Here is an 8098-nt window from a genome sequence, read left to right as displayed (position 1 = left end):
GGGAGAAATGATACATATGGGCTGGGGTGGGAAAGAGAAACTGTCTAGTTATAGACAAGACTTGGATGTGTTGGAGAACTTCAATGAGGTAAAAAGAAGGGAATAAATGTGATATTCTACAGCACTGTGGAGAGACTTCCCGTACAGAGCAGACTTCTAATCCAAACCTCTAGCTAAAAACTGGAAAATCCCACCAGAAAAGACTGTCGAGGGCACATTTCTTTTGCTCATTATTGTGTCCCTGTGCTTATAACAATACTTGACATAGAGTAAGTGTTCAACTAATATTTATTAAATAAATGAATTCTTTTTATCTGTTTTCAATGCCTAAATGTTGTATTTCATGTAGACCCGTGGCTCTCAAAGTGTGGCCCCTGGACTAGCATCGTTGACATCACCTGGGAACTTGCTGGACATGATGGTTCTCAGGCCTCACCTCAGAGTTACTGAGCCAGAAATCTTCCAGTCTGGGCCCAGCAGCCTGTGTTTTAACAAACTTTCTGGATGATTCTGATGTGTGCTAAAATTTGAGAGCCACTGATGTAAGACAAAAGCCTAATTATTGCAATTTTACCACTGCCTGTAAAACTTGAGATACTCCATCTTCTCTTCCCAGTGTCTAAAATGGAAGGATTGCAATAGTAGAAAACAAACAAGTAACAATTACTACTACTTCTGACAGGTAACATTTGAAACCCTTGGATGATAGTGAAAACTTTATATTTTTAAAAAATTCAGTTGTCAAAAATTCAAATGAAAAAACTTAGCCCTGGCTGGTGTAGCTCAGTGGATTGAGCACGGTCCTGTGAACCACACAATCATGGTTCGATTCCCAGTCAGGGCACATGCCTGGGTTGCAGGCCAGTTCCCAGCAGGGGACTCACGAGAGGCAACCATACATTGACATTTCTCTCCCTCTCTCCTTCCCTTCCCCTCTAAAGATTAATAAAATCTTTTTAAAAAAACCTTAAATTTATCCTCTTGTTTACACTGTTATTTTAACAACTTAGGGAATGTCTCTGAAAGAAAGAGGAAGAAGACCCCAAGCCCTCGTAAGGCAACACAACTCTAAAATCAAGTGAGGAGGTACCAGTTCAAGATGGCTGCCCAGAAAACATTTTCTTTACCTTCCAAAAGCCCAACTAAAGGGTGGAGCAAAGAAAATGAGAGGAACACCAAGACAACACTGAAGACTTCAATTAATGTCTGGAATTTGAAGAATAGGAAGGCAGTGGGGCCTTCTTGAGGGTTCTTGTGCTTCTCTTTGTAAATGCTGAGGCAGATTCCTGAGGAGCTGGGCCTGAAAGGTTAGCAAGGCTCCCTCTATTCCTGAAGTAGATCAGCATCCTTCACAGTATTTCACAGAATGAGAGAACTGGAAGAGACATTAGAAAACACAATTCTAGATTCCACATTAAATAGTAGAGGAAACTGAGGCATAAGGAAGCTAAGAGATTGCTCACAATTACACACTAGTTATTAGCAGACTTAAGATAATTGATCATATCTTTTTCCCAGTATGTTTCCCACCATATCCCACTAGCTGTGTCGATAACCAGGATTTCCATGGTCAAGGCCTTCCACGTCAAGGCCTTCCACGTCAAGGCCTTCCATGTCAAGGCCTTCCACGTCAAGGCCTTCCATGACCAAGTCCCCTTATTTCCAGTCACATGTGCCTCTATTGCATTGTTGCATGAGGTGTAGGAGAAATACTGAGCTGGGAGTCAGACACTCACTGCACCTGAGTAACTACATTGATTCACTCATCTGTCTTGTAATTTTGGGGAGTCTATGATGTGTTAAGGAGTGGGGTGGGGGAAAAGAGGTGGGGTTGTTCTTAACCTGCATTTTCAAGTTTTTCTTTTTCATTTTAAAAGTCATGTATGGGAGTATTACTTAGCCATGAAAATGAGGAAACCCTGCCATAGGCAACATCAATGGAATTTCAGGGCACTATGCTAAGTGAAAAAATGTTAAATATCATATAATCACACTTATGTGTGGAATCTTTCAAACAACAAAAAATCCCAAATGCACAGATACAGAGAATGGAAGGGTAAGGGGTGATCAAAAGGTACAAACTTCTGGGTATAAGTCCTGGGATGTAATGGATAGTGTGGTGACTGTAATTACCAATTATAATCTGTATTGTGGCTGAACCGTGCATTTAAAAACTGCTAATAGAGTAGGTCTTAAAAGTGATCATCACAAGAAAAACTGTGGTGATGGATGTTAACTTACTGTGGTGATCATTTTTTTTTTACTCTATTAACAGATATTTAAGTTTTTCTTTATTTCAGAACTGTCTTTATGTAAAGACATCATTACAAAATGCAAATATGCTGGAGATTTTCCAAGGAATAGAACAGGAAATAAAAGTAAAGGGTAATCAGAAGAACTGAAATTGTCCCAGAAAAGCTCTGAGGATCACACTTCCTTAAAGGTCTTTGATAACCTCTTCATGCTCTTCTTCCTCTGTGAACATGTGGAAACTCTGGCCAGGATGCACGGTGGCTTGTTCTGTGTTAGTTGTATTCAGCTTCTCCTCCATTACTTGTTTGAGGATGATGAGCAGACTTGATGGCTTCTTTTAGAGTCATAGACTTGTGCTAAATGTCTTGCAAGGAGATCTGGGCACCCTCTGAAGCAGAGCCAATGGCCTGAGCATCAAACTCTACAAAGGTCTCAGATGGATCGATATGAAACAGTTGGAGTCCTTTCTCAACAACTCCTCCAAAACACAGTGCCACTCCAAAGGGACAAGACATGTTATCCAGATCTGCATCTTCTCCAAACTCTAGAGCCAGATTGGACACAGCCTGGGTGACACTCTCCATTGTCATTGTCTCATGGTTCTGGGTCTCCACCGTGGTTTCATCAATTAAAGTCTTAGCACCAGCAATTAGTCCACTTGTGGCACAACCTGCATGAACATCAACCTCTACAATCTTCTCAGTGGTGCTGGCTCCAGGAGTGGGGAGGTAATCCTCTTCACAGCTACGCACACTCCCTCTGATATTTGGACCCCAATGGCTATAGAACCAAGCTTGGTAGTCTCAATAGCATATTCCACTTGGAATAATCTTCCTACGGGAGAAAAGTATTCACAACCCTGTCACACTCAGACCAGGTGAGCAACGCGACAAGGATAGGAGAAAGAGGTGCAAGAAATGCAGGGGTTTTTTGCACTATACATATATCAAATGATTATATTTACACTTAAAACTATATAGATTTATGAGTTATTTATATTTCAATAATAAATACATACATACACACATACATACATACATACATAAATGTAGTATATGCTTATTAAATTAAATGAACCCTATCATGGTAACCATTGATAAATTATTAATCTTTAAGCATCCTTTGGGACTCATTATTTTTTGTTATTTAATATTCAGTTTCATAGTCTTATGAATGCATCAAATAATTAACATTTCTTTAATCATGAAACAGTCCTTTAAATATTCCTTTAAACGTTCCTTTAAATATCTGTACACATCTCATAACTAAAATAATTTTTAAATATGGATTTATCAAATTGATACTTCCCAAATATTTCAATATTGATTGTGAATGCAAATGCTTCTAAATATTTGCTTATTAAAATCACAATCCTACCATAATAAATTATCTGTAAGTATCTAAACACTTAAAAAGAGTATGCATATACCACTAGAATAATAAAATGCTGATCTGTACACCAAAAAAACAAAAACTAGTTCCTCAAATCTTAATATCTTAGATTTAAATACCACTATTTTATTTGTATTTCTTCCCAGGTTTGCCTCTCTAAAGTTTCAGTAATTGTAGTATTTTTATATCTCATCTGACCAAAGACGAAGGACCAGTCTCAGAAATGAGGCTAATTCATTGGGACCCACTGTGGCCCACTCCCCTCTCCCACTGGGTTCATTTGTGTGACTACCAGGGCCGGTGAGCCACAGGACCCTGCTTCGCCAGCTCCAGTCTGTCTTTATTTTACTGCTTACAGCCCCTGCCTTCCTCAGAATTACCCTCAGTCCCAACTGTTTGTATTCCCTGCTAACGCAGAAAGTAGCAGGTGCTCAACTATAAAGTACGGACTTGTTTTTAAAGAGATGAGACAAAACATTCATTTATAATTATATTCCCTTAATTTAAGAAATCAGTATTATTAAATATGGCCTATCATATTAACCCTTTTGGTATTACAATACATTTTATATACTTTATATCAACCTTCTCTTTTGTGAATCATTAGGAATGATGTCTTTTCCTAGATAGTTGCAACTTGCTTTGATTAAACATTATGTAATTTATTTTATTTTGCAGTGTTCATCTTGTAAGGGGAATCCCTTTATATCAGCTTGAAAAAAGATTTTACCTATTTTTGGAAAAGGGAAGGAGAAAGAGAAGGGGAGAAACATCAATGTGTGGTCGCCTCTTGTATGCCCCCTACTGGAGACCTGGACCAAAACCCAGGTACATGTATTTACTGGGAATCAAACCCACGACCCTTTGGTTCACAGGCAGCACTCAACCCACTGAGCCACACGAGCCAGCACTATATTAGCTTTTCTGTCCTATGAATGTTGCCTCTCACATTTTATAGAAGTACACATGCCATCTGGAAACAGGCTGTCCCAGACCCCTCCTGACTTTTCCCTGACCTCAGAACAGAGAATCAGCTACATTCCAAGGATTGTGGTGTTCCTCAGAGGAGAAACGCAAGAAAGACCCAAATGTGAGCACAGATCTGCATGAGAAGAACAGGCAGTAGGAGAACTAATCAAAAGAACTGGAAAATGCACGTGCATCTTAAAGAAGGCCACTCATTCACATAGAATTTTGCACTTTAGCGTGGTATGTTTACATAGGCTTCTTTTCCTGCAGGGTGTGGCTTCATCAGTCACTAATACTCCCTTCTACACCAACTACAGAGCAACAATATTCCATGATCCTGTTACCCACCCCCTACCAAAAATTAGTATCTTATTTAGGTCTGCAGGCTTTTTTCATTAACAAGTCACTTGTTAATATTTCCATCCTTAAAATAGGAGTGATTCTCCAATGAGAGGCTTAAATTAAGTACTGTAAAAAGCATGAAAATGAAAACTATTTTGATAACCTATTCCAACTATATTCTATCTGTACACAACCTACTCAGAGTTCCAAGAACACACCTATATTTTCCTATTTCCTTATTCCCAGGCTTCTAGGCAGGATGAATCCTTCCTCTCTTGCACTTTAGGGGTACCCCAAGAATTCTGCCTTTTAAAACCACAGGATTATGTGATTTGTGCACACACCCATCTCCTCTAATAAGTTCATGGAGGCCGAGATTATGTTTTTTACACCCATAGCCTCACACAGCACCTTGTGTGAAGTAAGCAAGAGGTGTTTGCAAAGTCAAACTGAATGTTGATTGGGTTAAATCACTCACTGATTTTCTATTATGGTGCAATTAAACTTAAAGAGTTATTGATGAGCATGATGAATAATTTTTAAAACACTAGGCTTACTCTGATACCATTGCAGGCTCTCAGAATCAAAGAAGCATGGGCTTCTTCAACTGTGTGACAGAATTACCTAAAAGGCTTGTTAAAAATTCAGATAATCAGGCTTTTCCACAGACCTGGTGAAATGGAATTTCTAATGATGGAACAAGCAATCTGCATTTTTGAGATTTGCTCAGGAGGTTAGCATGTTTGAGACTGGCTTTGAAGGGAAGAGTCAGAGAGCTTAGAAGCAGACAAGATAGACGGGAGAGATTACATAGAGAAAATTTTGGTATGTTAGTGGGATAAAAGGTTGGTTGGATTAGAAACCATGCATTTAGTGAGAAATCCAGGCCCTTGGCTCACACAGTGCAGGAATCCCACCCAGAGACTTCTGACAACTGTCTCGTTCTCCTTCACATTACCTTCTAAAAGCCTCTTACAACAAGGCTTCTGATGCAGTAGCTGCATCTCCCAGGATAAGAACCAAGGTGTGTGTGACAAAGTGAGGAAGGAGGTCTTTTTAAATTCCTGATATTATCTCATAATAACGAGTGAGATTTAAAAATAAACTCCCCTAGTGGAACAGCATTTCTGTCCATGCAAATGCAGTGTACTTAAATGAACGGAGATCTGGCACCGGAAGAGGTAGATTTGATTCCTAGCATTATCACTCACTGACTGTGCGACCAAGGGCAGGTTACGGAGGCTCTCTTGAGTTTTTGTTTTCTGTAAAATAGAGATGGGAGAACCTCCTTTACTCTCAGGATCGAGATGGGGACTTTTTGAGAGGCAACAGCATATGTAAAAATGCTTTATTAAACCTCAAAGTGGTCTTTGTTTATTACTATTTTCAACTCATGTGTCACTTAAAAGGTTTACTTCCAGAGCTTCTCTTCGACTCTCCCAGCTTCTCTCTGCTGGTGAAGTGGACCTTGAGTACAGCTTCACCATGACACCTATGATGACACAAATGACACAGATGACATGAGTGACATCTGTGATGCACACAGGGACTCCCCACCTGTTACTAGTCATGGTGCACGTTATGGGTAACAGATTGATCCCTCTGGTTTTCGGGCAGAAAATGGGAGTGAAGTTGCCTATTTTCATGGATATGAACGCACTACACAACCTGTGCCATGGACTCTGTTCCTGTTCACTGCCATGGTCCTGTTCTGAAGGTTGTTGAGCACTACTTTGTCCAATGCCTGGGCTAGTACTCAATTCCATTCAGAGTAGATATGACCTGTATGGCCCAGAACAAGCACTTTAGGAAAGAGAGTAAATGAGGCTATGCCACCCATTGAATGAAAACCAGCCCTTTTCAGTGGTTTAGGTCTCCTCTCTGCTGCAGGAGGGAGAGTTTTATCCCACTAATCAGTCGCCCAGAGCCCACAGAACACCTTGAATATTGATATTCATCCAATATGCCTTTAATTGAATGTACTGTATATTTTTACTAATTTTATATTTTTATTCAAAAGGATCCTAGTTTCAGACACGCTGCATTGATGAGTGGGTGGTTATAACTTTACACTGCTCTGCAGAACTCAAAGTTCCTTATGCTGCTTCAACAGAATCTTTCATTGGGAAGAGTCCGCACCAATCCGGCATTTTCTAAGATATGTTCCATACACACAAAATCGATGCTGTGATTCTGTAAGACACTCCTTAAAAAGTGGTGGGTTTCAACTGTTAAATACCGCATTTTGCAGTGTGTAATGTACGCTTATATATACTGTGCACCCATGTTTTCGGTCCAAGGTTTCAGGGAAAAAATCTGTTTTTAAAATTTTTTAATTTATTTTTCATTTATTTGTATTTAGAAACAAAACCAACCATCATATTCCAGGGTATTATTTTGTATACGGATACTGGTTAACACATAAGCATGAATAAAAGAAAAACATTTATATAGATACGGAATTAACACTACCCATGCATAATGTGCATCCTAATTTGTTCCTCAAAAATTGGGGCAAAAACTGCACATTATACACAGCAAAATCTGATAACTTTAGGAAACATTGCCCAGCTGTCCTTGGGAGGTTCTGATGCACAATGGCAGGTTAAAGGTTCTGAGAAGTCCTGCTTTTAGTTTTGTGGTTTCAGAACCTGCTAATATGTTGACACGATTTGGTACGTTTTGCCCTCTCGTTATCTCAGCTTTCAATGCTCTTACTGACGTGGCATGGGCTGTATGTACAGTGAGGAAGCCAGCTATTCTATGCTTTTAACTGCCATTTACTGCTTGTGAAAATCTGTCACTAGACTAACCCAAGTCCTAACTGACTGATCTTGTGGTGATGGTGTAGCCTCTGATTGCCTTCAAGGGGAAAGTGAACAGCGTTTTTTTTTTTTTTCTTCAACTTAATTTTATTAGTAGTCAGTGAATTCTCATGATTCAAATATCAAAAACTAAGAAAAGGTATTGAGTGAGAATTCTCCCTCCCACTCCATCCTCAGTCTGCTGCTTTTAATTTCTTGTTTAACCTTCTCAAAAATATTCTTGATAATTTACCCTTACACATGACTTTTTATAGGAAGAGTAGGTTGTTATATACATTAGTTTCAAAGAGTAAAAATTGTTTATCATCATCCTAAAG

General features: G+C 39.2%; 1 pseudogene; it reads right to left on the bottom strand.

Moving 5' to 3' along the window:
* Positions 1-2437: 2437 nt before the first annotated feature.
* Positions 2438-7001, bottom strand: LOC118998461 (proteasome subunit alpha type-5-like; annotated as a pseudogene).
* Positions 7002-8098: the final 1097 nt, after the last annotated feature.

This window comes from Sturnira hondurensis, unplaced genomic scaffold (genome assembly GCF_014824575.4).
Source record: "Sturnira hondurensis isolate 20B ecotype Veracruz unplaced genomic scaffold, ASM1482457v3 Scaffold0014302, whole genome shotgun sequence".
NCBI lineage: Eukaryota > Metazoa > Chordata > Mammalia > Chiroptera > Phyllostomidae > Sturnira > Sturnira hondurensis.
Note: the sequence above shows the minus strand (reverse complement) of the source record. Positions and strands in the feature narration are given on the sequence as shown.